The sequence below is a fragment of the Lissotriton vulgaris genome, chromosome 4_1 (genome assembly GCF_964263255.1).
Source record: "Lissotriton vulgaris chromosome 4_1, aLisVul1.2, whole genome shotgun sequence".
NCBI lineage: Eukaryota > Metazoa > Chordata > Amphibia > Caudata > Salamandridae > Lissotriton > Lissotriton vulgaris.
The window spans coordinates 519,301,011-519,317,465 of record NC_141691.1 but is presented as its reverse complement, the minus strand read 5'-3'; the positions used below and the strand labels follow the sequence as shown (position 1 = coordinate 519,317,465).

Here is a 16,455-nt window from a genome sequence, read left to right as displayed (position 1 = left end):
CTGACCTACGGGAAGGAAAAGCTTTCAAGGTCAGAAGAGGGACTTTTCCCTGACCGGGAATCGAACCCGGGCCGCGGCGGTGAGAGCGCCGAATCCTAACCACTAGACCACCAGGGAACCCAGAGCTGTGCAGCAAAAGTTCATACACTGCTCTCCGAGTGACAAAGCTCATGGGGGCTGAAAACATATTTTATTCTACAGCAAATATGAATCGGAACTTAATCCTCATGATGCCACCAGACTGCCTGTCACTTCCAGGCACAGGCCATCCTCTCCCCCTTGCTACTGAACCGATGAATTCCTGCACAATCAGGATCCCCGGGAAAACACAAGAGGGACACCTAGTGGCTGCTGATGGCGCACAGACAGCTGGTACACCTTCTCTCACCTATCTCGTTATTCAGCTTGCTGGAAGAATACATTGCGCTTAAGCGATTCAAGAGTGCAAAGGAGAAGAGTGCTCCAAAGTAGATGTATGCATCACAGCAGGGTTTTCCAGCAATTTACCTTTCTGTTGAGCTGGTACTGCACTTCACGCCAACATAGAGCACCTGACTGGGTGGGGGACTGCGTGCGCACAAAGGTGGCTTAGGTCAATGGGGGCAAAGCAACCTGGGGCACAGGAGAACAAGCCCCATTCCTCCGCTTTCATCTATTGGGAGGGGTGCCTTTTTAAAGACCTTCTTTTAAAAAAGATACACAGACAAATTAAGCAATCTATGCTTTAGAGGGATCTTCCCTGACCGGGAATCGAACCCGGGCCACGGCGGTGAAAGCGCCGAATCCTAGCCACTAGACCACCAGGGAGTAGATGCTCTAGTGTGCCTGCCTTGCTCACCCCCTTATTGTGACTAAGCTAACTCCAATATAAAAATTAACGGTAAAGTCCGAGTGGGAGAAAGTTAGGTGTCACACAGTGTGTTTGTTATAAGCAATTACTTTTAACCTCCTGCAAAAGCCTTTTACCCTTTTAACTCTGCAATCACCTCTTGCTGGACAGCCGGTGCTACAGCAGCAAGCATAAAAAGGGAGTTGAAGAAAGTAAATACTTGGGTCTCACCAGGGTGGCCGAGTGGTTAAGGCGTTGGACTTAAGATCCAATGGACGTTTGTCTGCATGGGTTCGAGCCCCATTCCTGGTATGGGTTTTCAGCAGGATTGTAGGAACGTGCAGATGCTTTTGAAAAGCATTTTCCTCCGCCCTCCTCGGCCTCCCACTGCCCCTCCGCAACGGTCCCCATTCAAGCCTCAGGTGTGGAGTCTGCTGCTACTCTTCTACCAGCATGGATACTTCCCAGAGCAATGAAGTGCCATCTACACAGAGCCCCTGCCTAGAGAACATACACCTCCTATGTCTTTTTCCACTATAGGGAGCAGGAGAAACTGATTGCTTCCTGGGCAACATGGGTCTGCCGCTAGAATTTGCAGATTTCTCCCCTTTTTTTGATTTACGCCTACAGGCTCTCCCTTCCCAGTGGAGCAGGATCTGCTGATGCAGGCCCGGCTGGCTCAAACGTGCAAAGGGTTCTCCACAGGCCTCTGGGAAAGAAATTGAGCAGAGTTTCCTGCCCCGCCTCCTCTCACCTTCCGAACGGGCTTCCAAACGGGCAATGCCCTGACGGGTCCCCCACAACCTATCCTGCCCATGCCCACACCCCTGTATATGAGGGTGACCCATGTCCCTCACCCTCCATGCTCGAATGGAAGGGCTGTGTGTCCTGAGGGGAGCACCAGACAGGCATCTCTCAGGCCAGGCAGACACCTGCAGTACCTGTTAAGCTCCAAAGCCTGTACATTCCCAAGATGCAACAGGTCACTATGCAAATCAGGCAGCCCTTGCCACACCCTCCCCGCCTCTGGCCTCTGCCGCTTTCCGTACGTGCAGCTCAGCTTTTTCTTACCCAGAGGCAGACTTCCGTTTTAGCAAACAGGTGGGTTGCAGTGGGTCCAGGACGCCATTTGGAGACAAAGCCTGCGGCCCAGTCAAAGGAGGACTACCTGCCACAGGCCATGGGGTCAGAAGCCTACAAAAGGAAGCGCGCCTCGGAATACAGGATCTCACTTGCTCAAGAGCCTTGCCTCCCACCGTGGGAAGCAGTTCTAAAGGAACCTTGCGAAAATCATATTTGGAGCGATACTGCGTCATGCTAGGCAAATTGTGAGTCAGAAAAGCAACTTCATTTTGAGAAGCCCTGACCTACGGGAAGGAAAAGCTTTCAAGGTCAGAAGAGGGACTTTTCCCCGACCGGGAATCGAACCCGGGCCGCGGCGGTGAGAGCGCTGAATCCTAACCACTAGACCACCAGGGAGCCCAGAGCCGTGCAGCAAAAGGTCATACACTGCTCTCCGAGTGACAAAGCTCATGGGGGCTGAAAACATATTTTATTCTACAGCAAATATGAATCGGAACTTAATCCTCATGATGCCACCAGACTGTCTGTCACTTCCAGGCACAGGCCATCCTCTCCCCCTTGCTACTGAACCGATGAATTCCTGCACAATCAGGATCCCCGGGAAAACACAAGAGGGGCACCTAGTGGCTGCTGATGGCGCACAGACAGCTGGTACACCTTCTCTCACCTATCTTGTTATTCAGCTTGCTGGAAGAATACATTGCGCTTAAGCGATTCAAGAGTGCAAAGGAGAAGAGTGCTCAAAAGTAGATGTATGCATCACAGCAAGGTTTTCCAGCAATTTACCTTTCTGTTGAGCTGGTACTGCACTTCCCGCCAACATAGAGCACCTGACTGGGTGGGGGACTGCGTGCGCACAAAGGTGGCTTAGGTCAATGGGGGTAAAGCAACCTGGGGTACAGGAGAACAAGCCCCATTCCTCTGCTTGTATCTATTGGGAGGGGTGCCTTTCTAAAGACCTTCTTTTAAAAAAGATACACAGACAACTTAAGCAATCCATGCTTTAGAGGGATCTTCCCTGACCGGGAATCAAACCCAGGCCGCGGCGGTGAAAGCGCCGAATCCTAGCCACTAGACCACCAGGGAGGAGATGCTCTAGTGTGCCTGCCTTGCTCACCCCAATATTGTGACTAAGCTAACTCCAATATAAAGATTAACGGTAAAGTCCGAGTGAGAGAAAGTTAGGTGTCACACAGTGTGTTTGTTATAAGCAATTACTTTTAACCTCCTGCAAAAGCCTTTTAACTCTTCAATCACCTCTTGCTGGACAGCCGGTGCTACAGCAGCAAACATAAAAAGGGAGTTGAAGAAAGTAAATCCTTGGGTCTCACCAGGGTGGCCGAGTGGTTAAGGCGTTGGACTTAAGATCCAATGGACGTTTGTCCGCATGGGTTCGAGCCCCATTCCTTGTATGGGTTTTCAGCAGGTTTGTAGGAACATGCAGATGCTTTTGAAAAACATTTTCCTCTGCCCTCCTCCGCCTCCCACTGCCCCTCCCCAACGGTCCCCATTCAAGCCTCAGGAGTGGGGTCTGCTGCTACTCTTCTACCAGCATGGATGCTTCCCAGAGCAATGAAGTGCCATCTACACAGAGCCCCTGCCTAGAGAAATACACCTCCTATGTCTCTTTCCACTATAGGGAGCAGGAGAAACTGATTGCTTCCTGGGCAACATGGGTCTGCCGCTAGAATTTGTTAACCCGGCTCTTGCAGATTTCTCCCCTTTTTACGCCTACAGGCTCACCCTTCCCAGTGGAGCAGGATCTGCTGATGCAGGCCCGGCTGGCTCAAACGTGCAAAGCGTTCTCCACAGGCCTCTGGGAAAGAAATTGAGCAGAGTTTCCTGCCCCGTCTCCTCTCGCCTTCCCAACGGGCTTCCAAACGGGCAATGCCCTGACGGGTCCCCCACAACCTATCCTGCCCATGCCCACACCCCTGTATATGAGGGTGACCCATGTCCCTCACCCTCCATGCTCGAATGGAAGGCCTGTGTGTCCTGAGGGGAGCACCAGACAGGCATCTCTCAGGCCAGGCAGACACCTGCAGTACCTGTTAAGTTCCAAAGCCTGTACATTCCCAAGATGCAACAGGTCACTATGCAAATCAGGCAGCCCTTGCCACACCCTCCCCGCCTCTGGCCTCTGCCGCTTTCGGTACGTGCAGCTCAGCTTTTTCTTACCCAGAGGCAGTCTTCCGTTTTAGCAAACAGGTGGGTTGCAGTGGGTCCAGGACGCCATTTGGAGACAAAGCCTGCGGCCCAGTCAAAGGAGGACTACCTGCCACAGGCCATGGGGTCAGAAGCCTACAAAAGGAAGCGCGCCTCGGAATACAGGATCTCACTTGCTCAAGAGCCTTGCCTCCCACCGTGGGAAGCAGCTCTAAAGGAACCTTGCGAAAATCATATTTTGAGCGATACTGCGTCATGCTAGGCAAATTGTGAGTCAGAAAAGCAACTTCATTTTGAGAAGCCCTGACCTACGGGAAGGAAAAGCTTTCAAGGTCAGAAGAGGGACTTTTCCCTGACCGGGAATCGAACCCGGGCCGCGGCGGTGAGAGCGCCGAATCCTAACCACTAGACCACCAGGGAACCCAGAGCTGTGCAGCAAAAGTTCATACACTGCTCTCCGAGTGACAAAGCTCATGGGGGCTGAAAACATATTTTATTCTACAGCAAATATGAATCGGAACTTAATCCTCATGATGCCACCAGACTGCCTGTCACTTCCAGGCACAGGCCATCCTCTCCCCCTTGCTACTGAACCGATGAATTCCTGCACAATCAGGATCCCCGGGAAAACACAAGAGGGACACCTAGTGGCTGCTGATGGCGCACAGACAGCTGGTACACCTTCTCTCACCTATCTCGTTATTCAGCTTGCTGGAAGAATACATTGCGCTTAAGCGATTCAAGAGTGCAAAGGAGAAGAGTGCTCCAAAGTAGATGTATGCATCACAGCAGGGTTTTCCAGCAATTTACCTTTCTGTTGAGCTGGTACTGCACTTCACGCCAACATAGAGCACCTGACTGGGTGGGGGACTGCGTGCGCACAAAGGTGGCTTAGGTCAATGGGGGCAAAGCAACCTGGGGCACAGGAGAACAAGCCCCATTCCTCCGCTTTCATCTATTGGGAGGGGTGCCTTTTTAAAGACCTTCTTTTAAAAAAGATACACAGACAAATTAAGCAATCTATGCTTTAGAGGGATCTTCCCTGACCGGGAATCGAACCCGGGCCACGGCGGTGAAAGCGCCGAATCCTAGCCACTAGACCACCAGGGAGTAGATGCTCTAGTGTGCCTGCCTTGCTCACCCCCTTATTGTGACTAAGCTAACTCCAATATAAAAATTAACGGTAAAGTCCGAGTGGGAGAAAGTTAGGTGTCACACAGTGTGTTTGTTATAAGCAATTACTTTTAACCTCCTGCAAAAGCCTTTTACCCTTTTAACTCTGCAATCACCTCTTGCTGGACAGCCGGTGCTACAGCAGCAAGCATAAAAAGGGAGTTGAAGAAAGTAAATACTTGGGTCTCACCAGGGTGGCCGAGTGGTTAAGGCGTTGGACTTAAGATCCAATGGACGTTTGTCCGCATGGGTTCGAGCCCCATTCCTGGTATGGGTTTTCAGCAGGTTTGTAGGAACGTGCAGATGCTTTTGAAAAGCATTTTCCTCCGCCCTCCTCGGCCTCCCACTGCCCCTCCGCAACGGTCCCCATTCAAGCCTCAGGTGTGGAGTCTGCTGCTACTCTTCTACCAGCATGGATACTTCCCAGAGCAATGAAGTGCCATCTACACAGAGCCCCTGCCTAGAGAACATACACCTCCTATGTCTTTTTCCACTATAGGGAGCAGGAGAAACTGATTGCTTCCTGGGCAACATGGGTCTGCCGCTAGAATTTGCAGATTTCTCCCCTTTTTTTGATTTACGCCTACAGGCTCTCCCTTCCCAGTGGAGCAGGATCTGCTGATGCAGGCCCGGCTGGCTCAAACGTGCAAAGGGTTCTCCACAGGCCTCTGGGAAAGAAATTGAGCAGAGTTTCCTGCCCCGCCTCCTCTCACCTTCCGAACGGGCTTCCAAACGGGCAATGCCCTGACGGGTCCCCCACAACCTATCCTGCCCATGCCCACACCCCTGTATATGAGGGTGACCCATGTCCCTCACCCTCCATGCTCGAATGGAAGGGCTGTGTGTCCTGAGGGGAGCACCAGACAGGCATCTCTCAGGCCAGGCAGACACCTGCAGTACCTGTTAAGCTCCAAAGCCTGTACATTCCCAAGATGCAACAGGTCACTATGCAAATCAGGCAGCCCTTGCCACACCCTCCCCGCCTCTGGCCTCTGCCGCTTTCCGTACGTGCAGCTCAGCTTTTTCTTACCCAGAGGCAGACTTCCGTTTTAGCAAACAGGTGGGTTGCAGTGGGTCCAGGACGCCATTTGGAGACAAAGCCTGCGGCCCAGTCAAAGGAGGACTACCTGCCACAGGCCATGGGGTCAGAAGCCTACAAAAGGAAGCGCGCCTCGGAATACAGGATCTCACTTGCTCAAGAGCCTTGCCTCCCACCGTGGGAAGCAGTTCTAAAGGAACCTTGCGAAAATCATATTTGGAGCGATACTGCGTCATGCTAGGCAAATTGTGAGTCAGAAAAGCAACTTCATTTTGAGAAGCCCTGACCTACGGGAAGGAAAAGCTTTCAAGGTCAGAAGAGGGACTTTTCCCCGACCGGGAATCGAACCCGGGCCGCGGCGGTGAGAGCGCTGAATCCTAACCACTAGACCACCAGGGAGCCCAGAGCCGTGCAGCAAAAGGTCATACACTGCTCTCCGAGTGACAAAGCTCATGGGGGCTGAAAACATATTTTATTCTACAGCAAATATGAATCGGAACTTAATCCTCATGATGCCACCAGACTGTCTGTCACTTCCAGGCACAGGCCATCCTCTCCCCCTTGCTACTGAACCGATGAATTCCTGCACAATCAGGATCCCCGGGAAAACACAAGAGGGGCACCTAGTGGCTGCTGATGGCGCACAGACAGCTGGTACACCTTCTCTCACCTATCTTGTTATTCAGCTTGCTGGAAGAATACATTGCGCTTAAGCGATTCAAGAGTGCAAAGGAGAAGAGTGCTCAAAAGTAGATGTATGCATCACAGCAAGGTTTTCCAGCAATTTACCTTTCTGTTGAGCTGGTACTGCACTTCCCGCCAACATAGAGCACCTGACTGGGTGGGGGACTGCGTGCGCACAAAGGTGGCTTAGGTCAATGGGGGTAAAGCAACCTGGGGTACAGGAGAACAAGCCCCATTCCTCTGCTTGTATCTATTGGGAGGGGTGCCTTTCTAAAGACCTTCTTTTAAAAAAGATACACAGACAACTTAAGCAATCCATGCTTTAGAGGGATCTTCCCTGACCGGGAATCAAACCCAGGCCGCGGCGGTGAAAGCGCCGAATCCTAGCCACTAGACCACCAGGGAGGAGATGCTCTAGTGTGCCTGCCTTGCTCACCCCAATATTGTGACTAAGCTAACTCCAATATAAAGATTAACGGTAAAGTCCGAGTGAGAGAAAGTTAGGTGTCACACAGTGTGTTTGTTATAAGCAATTACTTTTAACCTCCTGCAAAAGCCTTTTAACTCTTCAATCACCTCTTGCTGGACAGCCGGTGCTACAGCAGCAAACATAAAAAGGGAGTTGAAGAAAGTAAATCCTTGGGTCTCACCAGGGTGGCCGAGTGGTTAAGGCGTTGGACTTAAGATCCAATGGACGTTTGTCCGCATGGGTTCGAGCCCCATTCCTTGTATGGGTTTTCAGCAGGTTTGTAGGAACATGCAGATGCTTTTGAAAAACATTTTCCTCTGCCCTCCTCCGCCTCCCACTGCCCCTCCCCAACGGTCCCCATTCAAGCCTCAGGAGTGGGGTCTGCTGCTACTCTTCTACCAGCATGGATGCTTCCCAGAGCAATGAAGTGCCATCTACACAGAGCCCCTGCCTAGAGAAATACACCTCCTATGTCTCTTTCCACTATAGGGAGCAGGAGAAACTGATTGCTTCCTGGGCAACATGGGTCTGCCGCTAGAATTTGTTAACCCGGCTCTTGCAGATTTCTCCCCTTTTTACGCCTACAGGCTCACCCTTCCCAGTGGAGCAGGATCTGCTGATGCAGGCCCGGCTGGCTCAAACGTGCAAAGCGTTCTCCACAGGCCTCTGGGAAAGAAATTGAGCAGAGTTTCCTGCCCCGTCTCCTCTCGCCTTCCCAACGGGCTTCCAAACGGGCAATGCCCTGACGGGTCCCCCACAACCTATCCTGCCCATGCCCACACCCCTGTATATGAGGGTGACCCATGTCCCTCACCCTCCATGCTCGAATGGAAGGCCTGTGTGTCCTGAGGGGAGCACCAGACAGGCATCTCTCAGGCCAGGCAGACACCTGCAGTACCTGTTAAGTTCCAAAGCCTGTACATTCCCAAGATGCAACAGGTCACTATGCAAATCAGGCAGCCCTTGCCACACCCTCCCCGCCTCTGGCCTCTGCCGCTTTCGGTACGTGCAGCTCAGCTTTTTCTTACCCAGAGGCAGTCTTCCGTTTTAGCAAACAGGTGGGTTGCAGTGGGTCCAGGACGCCATTTGGAGACAAAGCCTGCGGCCCAGTCAAAGGAGGACTACCTGCCACAGGCCATGGGGTCAGAAGCCTACAAAAGGAAGCGCGCCTCGGAATACAGGATCTCACTTGCTCAAGAGCCTTGCCTCCCACCGTGGGAAGCAGCTCTAAAGGAACCTTGCGAAAATCATATTTTGAGCGATACTGCGTCATGCTAGGCAAATTGTGAGTCAGAAAAGCAACTTCATTTTGAGAAGCCCTGACCTACGGGAAGGAAAAGCTTTCAAGGTCAGAAGAGGGACTTTTCCCTGACCGGGAATCGAACCCGGGCCGCGGCGGTGAGAGCGCCGAATCCTAACCACTAGACCACCAGGGAACCCAGAGCTGTGCAGCAAAAGTTCATACACTGCTCTCCGAGTGACAAAGCTCATGGGGGCTGAAAACATATTTTATTCTACAGCAAATATGAATCGGAACTTAATCCTCATGATGCCACCAGACTGCCTGTCACTTCCAGGCACAGGCCATCCTCTCCCCCTTGCTACTGAACCGATGAATTCCTGCACAATCAGGATCCCCGGGAAAACACAAGAGGGACACCTAGTGGCTGCTGATGGCGCACAGACAGCTGGTACACCTTCTCTCACCTATCTCGTTATTCAGCTTGCTGGAAGAATACATTGCGCTTAAGCGATTCAAGAGTGCAAAGGAGAAGAGTGCTCCAAAGTAGATGTATGCATCACAGCAGGGTTTTCCAGCAATTTACCTTTCTGTTGAGCTGGTACTGCACTTCACGCCAACATAGAGCACCTGACTGGGTGGGGGACTGCGTGCGCACAAAGGTGGCTTAGGTCAATGGGGGCAAAGCAACCTGGGGCACAGGAGAACAAGCCCCATTCCTCCGCTTTCATCTATTGGGAGGGGTGCCTTTTTAAAGACCTTCTTTTAAAAAAGATACACAGACAAATTAAGCAATCTATGCTTTAGAGGGATCTTCCCTGACCGGGAATCGAACCCGGGCCACGGCGGTGAAAGCGCCGAATCCTAGCCACTAGACCACCAGGGAGTAGATGCTCTAGTGTGCCTGCCTTGCTCACCCCCTTATTGTGACTAAGCTAACTCCAATATAAAAATTAACGGTAAAGTCCGAGTGGGAGAAAGTTAGGTGTCACACAGTGTGTTTGTTATAAGCAATTACTTTTAACCTCCTGCAAAAGCCTTTTACCCTTTTAACTCTGCAATCACCTCTTGCTGGACAGCCGGTGCTACAGCAGCAAGCATAAAAAGGGAGTTGAAGAAAGTAAATACTTGGGTCTCACCAGGGTGGCCGAGTGGTTAAGGCGTTGGACTTAAGATCCAATGGACGTTTGTCCGCATGGGTTCGAGCCCCATTCCTGGTATGGGTTTTCAGCAGGTTTGTAGGAACGTGCAGATGCTTTTGAAAAGCATTTTCCTCCGCCCTCCTCGGCCTCCCACTGCCCCTCCGCAACGGTCCCCATTCAAGCCTCAGGTGTGGAGTCTGCTGCTACTCTTCTACCAGCATGGATACTTCCCAGAGCAATGAAGTGCCATCTACACAGAGCCCCTGCCTAGAGAACATACACCTCCTATGTCTTTTTCCACTATAGGGAGCAGGAGAAACTGATTGCTTCCTGGGCAACATGGGTCTGCCGCTAGAATTTGCAGATTTCTCCCCTTTTTTTGATTTACGCCTACAGGCTCTCCCTTCCCAGTGGAGCAGGATCTGCTGATGCAGGCCCGGCTGGCTCAAACGTGCAAAGGGTTCTCCACAGGCCTCTGTGAAAGAAATTGAGCAGAGTTTCCTGCCCCGCCTCCTCTCACCTTCCGAACGGGCTTCCAAACGGGCAATGCCCTGACGGGTCCCCCACAACCTATCCTGCCCATGCCCACACCCCTGTATATGAGGGTGACCCATGTCCCTCACCCTCCATGCTCGAATGGAAGGCCTGTGTGTCCTGAGGGGAGCACCAGACAGGCATCTCTCAGGCCAGGCAGACACCTGCAGTACCTGTTAAGCTCCAAAGCCTGTACATTCCCAAGATGCAACAGGTCACTATGCAAATCAGGCAGCCCTTGCCACACCCTCCCCGCCTCTGGCCTCTGCCGCTTTCCGTACGTGCAGCTCAGCTTTTTCTTACCCAGAGGCAGACTTCCGTTTTAGCAAACAGGTGGGTTGCAGTGGGTCCAGGACGCCATTTGGAGACAAAGCCTGCGGCCCAGTCAAAGGAGGACTACCTGCCACAGGCCATGGGGTCAGAAGCCTACAAAAGGAAGCGCGCCTCGGAATACAGGATCTCACTTGCTTAAGAGCCTTGCCTCCCACCGTGGGAAGCAGCTCTAAAGGAACCTTGCGAAAATCATATTTGGAGCGATACTGCGTCATGCTAGGCAAATTGTGAGTCAGAAAAGCAACTTCATTTTGAGAAGCCCTGACCTACGGGAAGGAAAAGCTTTCAAGGTCAGAAGAGGGACTTTTCCCTGACCGGGAATCGAACCCGGGCCGCGGCGGTGAGAGCGCTGAATCCTAACCACTAGGCCACCAGGGAGCCCAGAGCCGTGCAGCAAAAGGTCATACACTGCTCTCCGAGTGACAAAGCTCATGGGGGCTGAAAACATATTTTATTCTACAGCAAATATGAATCGGAACTTAATCCTCATGATGCCACCAGACTGTCTGTCACTTCCAGGCACAGGCCATCCTCTCCCCCTTGCTACTGAACCGATGAATTCCTGCACAATCAGGATCCCCGGGAAAACACAAGAGGGGCACCTAGTGGTTGCTGATGGCGCACAGACAGCTGGTACACCTTCTCTCACCTATCTTGTTATTCAGCTTGCTGGAAGAATACATTGCGCTTAAGCGATTCAAGAGTGCAAAGGAGAAGAGTGCTCAAAAGTAGATGTATGCATCACAGCAAGGTTTTCCAGCAATTTACCTTTCTGTTGAGCTGGTACTGCACTTCCCGCCAACATAGAGCACCTGACTGGGTGGGGGACTGCGTGCGCACAAAGGTGGCTTAGGTCAATGGGGGTAAAGCAACCTGGGGTACAGGAGAACAAGCCCCACTCCTCTGCTTGTATCTATTGGGAGGGGTGCCTTTCTAAAGACCTTCTTTTAAAAAAGATACACAGACAACTTAAGCAATCCATGCTTTAGAGGGATCTTCCCTGACCGGGAATCAAACCCAGGCCGCGGCGGTGAAAGCGCCGAATCCTAGCCACTAGACCACCAGGGAGGAGATGCTCTAGTGTGCCTGCCTTGCTCACCCCATTATTGTGACTAAGCTAACTCCAATATAAAGATTAACAGTAAAGTCCGAGTGAGAGAAAGTTAGGTGTCACACAGTGTGTTTGTTATAAGCAATTACTTTTAACCTCCTGCAAAAGCCTTTTAACTCTTCAATCACCTCTTGCTGGACAGCCGGTGCTACAGCAGCAAACATAAAAAGGGAGTTGAAGAAAGTAAATCCTTGGGTCTCACCAGGGTGGCCGAGTGGTTAAGGCGTTGGACTTAAGATCCAATGGACGTTTGTCCGCATGGGTTCGAGCCCCATTCCTGGTATGGGTTTTCAGCAGGTTTGTAGGAACATGCAGATGCTTTTGAAAAACATTTTCCTCTGCCCTCCTCCGCCTCCCACTGTCCCTCCCCAACGGTCCCCATTCAAGCCTCAGGAGTGGGGTCTGCTGCTACTCTTCTACCAGCATGGATGCTTCCCAGAGCAATGAAGTGCCATCTACACAGAGCCCCTGCCTAGAGAAATACACCTCCTATGTCTCTTTCCACTATAGGGAGCAGGAGAAACTGATTGCTTCCTGGGCAACATGGGTCTGCCGCTAGAATTTGTTAACCCGGCTCTTGCAGATTTCTCCCCTTTTTACGCCTACAGGCTCACCCTTCCCAGTGGAGCAGGATCTGCTGATGCAGGCCCGGCTGGCTCAAACGTGCAAAGCGTTCTCCACAGGCCTCTGGGAAAGAAATTGAGCAGAGTTTCCTGCCCCGTCTCCTCTCGCCTTCCCAACGGGCTTCCAAACGGGCAATGCCCTGACGGGTCCCCCACAACCTATCCTGCCCATGCCCACACCCCTGTATATGAGGGTGACCCATGTCCCTCACCCTCCATGCTCGAATGGAAGGCACTGTCTGTCCTGAGGGGAGCACCAGACAGGCATCTCTCAGGCCAGACAGACACCTGCAGTACCTGTTAAGCTCCAAAGCCTGTACATTCCAAAGATTCAACAGGTCACTATGCAAATCAGGCAGCCCTTGCCACACCCTCCCTGCCTCTGGCCTCTGCCGCTTTCCGTACGTGCAGCTCAGCTTTTTCTTACCCAGAGGCAGACTTCCGTTTTAGCAAACAGGTGGGTTGCAGTGGGTCCAGGACGCCATTTGGAGACAAAGCCTGTGGCCGAGTCAAAGGAGGACTACCTGCCACACGCAATGGGGTCAGAAGCCTACAAAAGGAAGCGCGCCTTGGAATACAGGATCTCACTTGCTCAAGAGCCTTGCCTCCCACCGTGGAAAGCAGCTCTAAAGGATACTTGCGAAAATCATATTTTGAGCGATACTGCGTCATGCTAGGCAAATTGTGAGTCAGAAAAGCAACTTCATTTTGAGAAACCCTGACCTACGGGAAGGAAAAGCTTTCAAGGTCAGAATAGTGACTTTTCCCTGACCGTGAATCGACCCCGGGCCCCGGCGGTGAGAGCGCTGAATCCTAACCACTAGACCACCAGGGAGCCCAGAGCCGTGCAGCAAAAGGTCATACACTGCTCTCCGAGTGACAAAGCTCATGGGGGCTGAAAACATATTTTATTCTACAGCAAATATGAATCAGAACTTAATCCTCATGATGCCACCAGACTGTCTGTTACTTCCAGGCACAGGCCATCCTCTCCCCCTTGCTACTGAACCGATGAATTCCTGCACAATCAGGATCCCCGGGAAAACACAAGAGGGACACCTAGTGGCTGCTGATGGCGCACAGACAGCTGGTACACCTTCTCTCACCTATCTCGTTATTCAGCTTGCTGGAAGAATACATTGTGCTTAAGCGATTCAAGAGTGCAAAGGAGAAGAGTGTTCCAAAGTAGATGCATGCATCACATCAGGGTTTTCCAGCAATTTACCTTTCTGTTGAGCTGGTACTGCACTTTTCGCCAACATAGAGCACCTGACTGGGTTGGGGACTGCGTGCGCACGAAGGTGGCTTAGGTCAATGGGGGCAAAGCAACCTGGGGCGCAGGAGACCAAGCCCCATTCCTCCGCTTTCATCTATTGGGAGGGGTGCCTTTTTAAGGACCTTCATTTAACAAGCACTGGCGTTGCCAATAGGTCTCGCCACTGTTCCCACCAACCTGCACGCGTGGGCGCGCAAGCACGATGGTCACCTGGAGCGCGCAGTGTCCTGGATTAAGCGCGCACACAGCTCACAGACATCCCTATGAGACAGGTCGCGCTGCCGCTTTTAAAACGCGTGCGGTGCGAAATCCAGGCGGGAGGCAGAGTGTTACAGGCAAGTAAAGCCCATTGTGCTCAAAGGGCTTCAGTCCCTCTCCACACCCCCACCGTCCTGTGTGGACCCCCTGGGCTGAGACAGCTTCCGGGCACGCACACAGCCGCCCGAGTACGTCACAGGTCTTTGAAAGACCATTTGCACGTTAATGAGCTTTGTCTTTTTTTCACCCCTTCTTAGCCCCTGCATCTCCACACTTCCTACTGGCACAAAGGGAGAAAGCACGAACATGCAAGAGGCAGAGGGGGCATGGAAATCTTCGATTGCGGCGGGGCAGCTGCGCCCAGCAAAACAGACAGTTGCAATTTCTTATCAAGTGTGTGTGGGCCGCCTTGGTCCGGATTTAAAGAGGGGCATAAAATAAGAGTAGTTGCTGGCAATAAACAGTTCCAAATAATTATCTATGCTTCGGTTTTGTATTCCGACCTCCTCCAAGTTCAACGCAGGGCACTCGTTTATGAATTGTTTATTGTGCCATCAGCCCCGGGAGATCAGAAGGTGTTTGTGAATTGTTTCAAGGAGTTGTCTGTGGCCGAAAAAAGCCATGTATTCATAAATCGCACTTAAATGGTCCTATTTTTCCATCAAAACGTCATGCGGTGCTGATGGCTCTGAGGATAATTGTCACAGAAGCGCAAGCCACGTTTTGTATGACCAGAGAAATGGAAATGAAACCCTCCACCGACACGCATGGACAGGTGAATAATGGGGTGAAATCTACGAGGATGTGTGTGTTTTTTAATAGATGTGCACGGTTATAGAATACACTGCTCTGTTAAGTATCTTTCCAGTATTCAACTTTTTAATTTTTCTTGAATTTCAAAATAATTTTTTTATCTGTATTAAGGGTGATCGGTTTTTCTTTTAACTTTCTCTCGGACTTACCCTAGCCTAGCAGGACTGCCTAGGAAATTCTGTTTATTACTAAATCTGACACTTAAAGGACAATAACAATTACGTCACGTGCATAAAGGGAACGTCTATTGCAGGCCAGCTACTAGAGGCCAGGCTCTGATGTTCCTGGACCGCAGCTCGCTCTGGTCTCCAGCTCCTCGAGGTTAACGGCAGCTCAGGCAGCAGGGGCTTTTGGAGACAGAGGGAAAGAGGGGGAGAGAGCTGAGAGGGAAAACAGATCAAAGTAGGAGGGAGTGTGTGTGTGGCTAGAGAGAGACATAAGCGATCAGAGGCAGAAGATAGAGGGAAGATACAGAGAATGGAAAGATAGAGAGCAAAAGAAGGGAATGAGCAGGGCTGGCTTGGACATTTTTGCCAACCTTTCTCTGAGTAAGCTTCCAGCTCTATGTGGATGTTCTGAAGTTTTGAAATCCATTAGGGATTTCTCAGAATCCCCAGAGCACACGAGGAGCGACTTCAGAAACCTTGTGTGGTTTGACCAAGGTAGAGTAGGAGTATCCCACCCCAAGTCCTTCAATGGCTGCTCAGGCAGTGATGGGATGAACACCACTTCCATCTCTAACCCTGCCCCATCAGAGTCCACGCCTCATCTCTCGGGCTGGCAAATCGAATTGCAGCGTCCAACGGTGGCTTGCGGTATGAGTCTGCCTGCCTACAGCCAGCCTTGCACATCAAAGTTGCTGCCTGCAATGGAAAACCCAAAAGCGCAAGGCCAGAAGTAGTTAGTTATGGGATCCCAGTCTACTGCCTCTGAGGATGTCCAGGGTTTCATCAGCAGGCAATTGACATGCATACTTGGATGGTGGAAAAACAAAACGTTTATAATAAGTTGACAATAATTTGATAATCATGTGACGTATATACATTCAGGTAGAGTCATGATGGGTCATTCACATATTGAAGGATAGCCACTGATGAATAGGACATCAGCACACTTTGTAGCAATGCTGAGTGCAGGCTCGAGGCAGAGACTCAAACTCTAAACGCTAGGCTATTTTCATGTTGTGCACAGAACAAGCTAATGCACAGACAGGTTGTAAATGCGCTCCACACTGGGATTGGGATTGGATTGAAAGTTAACACTTGTTTTTTTGTATCATTTATTCAGTCTAGGTAAACTTGCTGCCGAGTTTCACTCATAGTCATTGAAATGTTACTCATATTTACACTGCATTTATGAAAATGTCACCCATAGCAATCTGAAACCTTGGCAGCTATGGATTAAATTGCAAGGAGTATCTGGCAGTGAATTGAAGAGGGCGATGTTAAATTGCACTGGCAGAGGACTTCAGAGCCAGAGCTCCGGGCACCGGCATTCTTCTACTTACAAATTAAGCATGGACTTTCTATACTTACTCAACAGGAAGTGATATCCAAGACAAACAGATTTGTCAGTTCTTTAACTTAACATATATCTAGAAGTGCAGCAACCGTAGAGCACATTTCCCTTAGAACAGCATTCATCCTTGGACACATCTATACTCCAGATGAAACATTTATTTT

At 51.1% G+C, this 16,455-nt stretch overlaps 18 non-coding genes across 18 annotated transcripts; 6 read left to right on the top strand and 12 right to left on the bottom strand.

The window, feature by feature from the left end:
• Positions 1-45: 45 nt before the first annotated feature.
• TRNAE-CUC (transfer RNA glutamic acid (anticodon CUC)) lies at positions 46-117 on the bottom strand. The gene has a single exon. It is a non-coding gene; the product is annotated as a tRNA-Glu (tRNA).
• A 618-nt stretch (positions 118-735) lies between these two features.
• On the bottom strand, positions 736-807 carry TRNAE-UUC (transfer RNA glutamic acid (anticodon UUC)). Its single transcript has one exon. It is a non-coding gene; the product is annotated as a tRNA-Glu (tRNA).
• A 251-nt stretch (positions 808-1,058) lies between these two features.
• Positions 1,059-1,141, top strand: TRNAL-UAA (transfer RNA leucine (anticodon UAA)). The gene has a single exon. It is a non-coding gene; the product is annotated as a tRNA-Leu (tRNA).
• A 1,095-nt stretch (positions 1,142-2,236) lies between these two features.
• TRNAE-CUC (transfer RNA glutamic acid (anticodon CUC)) lies at positions 2,237-2,308 on the bottom strand. The gene has a single exon. It is a non-coding gene; the product is annotated as a tRNA-Glu (tRNA).
• A 618-nt stretch (positions 2,309-2,926) lies between these two features.
• On the bottom strand, positions 2,927-2,998 carry TRNAE-UUC (transfer RNA glutamic acid (anticodon UUC)). The gene has a single exon. It is a non-coding gene; the product is annotated as a tRNA-Glu (tRNA).
• Positions 2,999-3,241: 243 nt separating this feature from the next.
• TRNAL-UAA (transfer RNA leucine (anticodon UAA)) lies at positions 3,242-3,324 on the top strand. The gene has a single exon. It is a non-coding gene; the product is annotated as a tRNA-Leu (tRNA).
• Positions 3,325-4,426: 1,102 nt separating this feature from the next.
• Positions 4,427-4,498, bottom strand: TRNAE-CUC (transfer RNA glutamic acid (anticodon CUC)). The gene has a single exon. It is a non-coding gene; the product is annotated as a tRNA-Glu (tRNA).
• A 618-nt stretch (positions 4,499-5,116) lies between these two features.
• On the bottom strand, positions 5,117-5,188 carry TRNAE-UUC (transfer RNA glutamic acid (anticodon UUC)). The gene has a single exon. It is a non-coding gene; the product is annotated as a tRNA-Glu (tRNA).
• A 251-nt stretch (positions 5,189-5,439) lies between these two features.
• Positions 5,440-5,522, top strand: TRNAL-UAA (transfer RNA leucine (anticodon UAA)). The gene has a single exon. It is a non-coding gene; the product is annotated as a tRNA-Leu (tRNA).
• Positions 5,523-6,617: 1,095 nt separating this feature from the next.
• On the bottom strand, positions 6,618-6,689 carry TRNAE-CUC (transfer RNA glutamic acid (anticodon CUC)). Its single transcript has one exon. It is a non-coding gene; the product is annotated as a tRNA-Glu (tRNA).
• Positions 6,690-7,307: 618 nt separating this feature from the next.
• TRNAE-UUC (transfer RNA glutamic acid (anticodon UUC)) lies at positions 7,308-7,379 on the bottom strand. The gene has a single exon. It is a non-coding gene; the product is annotated as a tRNA-Glu (tRNA).
• A 243-nt stretch (positions 7,380-7,622) lies between these two features.
• Positions 7,623-7,705, top strand: TRNAL-UAA (transfer RNA leucine (anticodon UAA)). Its single transcript has one exon. It is a non-coding gene; the product is annotated as a tRNA-Leu (tRNA).
• Positions 7,706-8,807: 1,102 nt separating this feature from the next.
• On the bottom strand, positions 8,808-8,879 carry TRNAE-CUC (transfer RNA glutamic acid (anticodon CUC)). The gene has a single exon. It is a non-coding gene; the product is annotated as a tRNA-Glu (tRNA).
• Positions 8,880-9,497: 618 nt separating this feature from the next.
• TRNAE-UUC (transfer RNA glutamic acid (anticodon UUC)) lies at positions 9,498-9,569 on the bottom strand. Its single transcript has one exon. It is a non-coding gene; the product is annotated as a tRNA-Glu (tRNA).
• Positions 9,570-9,820: 251 nt separating this feature from the next.
• TRNAL-UAA (transfer RNA leucine (anticodon UAA)) lies at positions 9,821-9,903 on the top strand. The gene has a single exon. It is a non-coding gene; the product is annotated as a tRNA-Leu (tRNA).
• Positions 9,904-10,998: 1,095 nt separating this feature from the next.
• Positions 10,999-11,070, bottom strand: TRNAE-CUC (transfer RNA glutamic acid (anticodon CUC)). Its single transcript has one exon. It is a non-coding gene; the product is annotated as a tRNA-Glu (tRNA).
• A 618-nt stretch (positions 11,071-11,688) lies between these two features.
• Positions 11,689-11,760, bottom strand: TRNAE-UUC (transfer RNA glutamic acid (anticodon UUC)). The gene has a single exon. It is a non-coding gene; the product is annotated as a tRNA-Glu (tRNA).
• A 243-nt stretch (positions 11,761-12,003) lies between these two features.
• Positions 12,004-12,086, top strand: TRNAL-UAA (transfer RNA leucine (anticodon UAA)). The gene has a single exon. It is a non-coding gene; the product is annotated as a tRNA-Leu (tRNA).
• Positions 12,087-16,455: the final 4,369 nt, after the last annotated feature.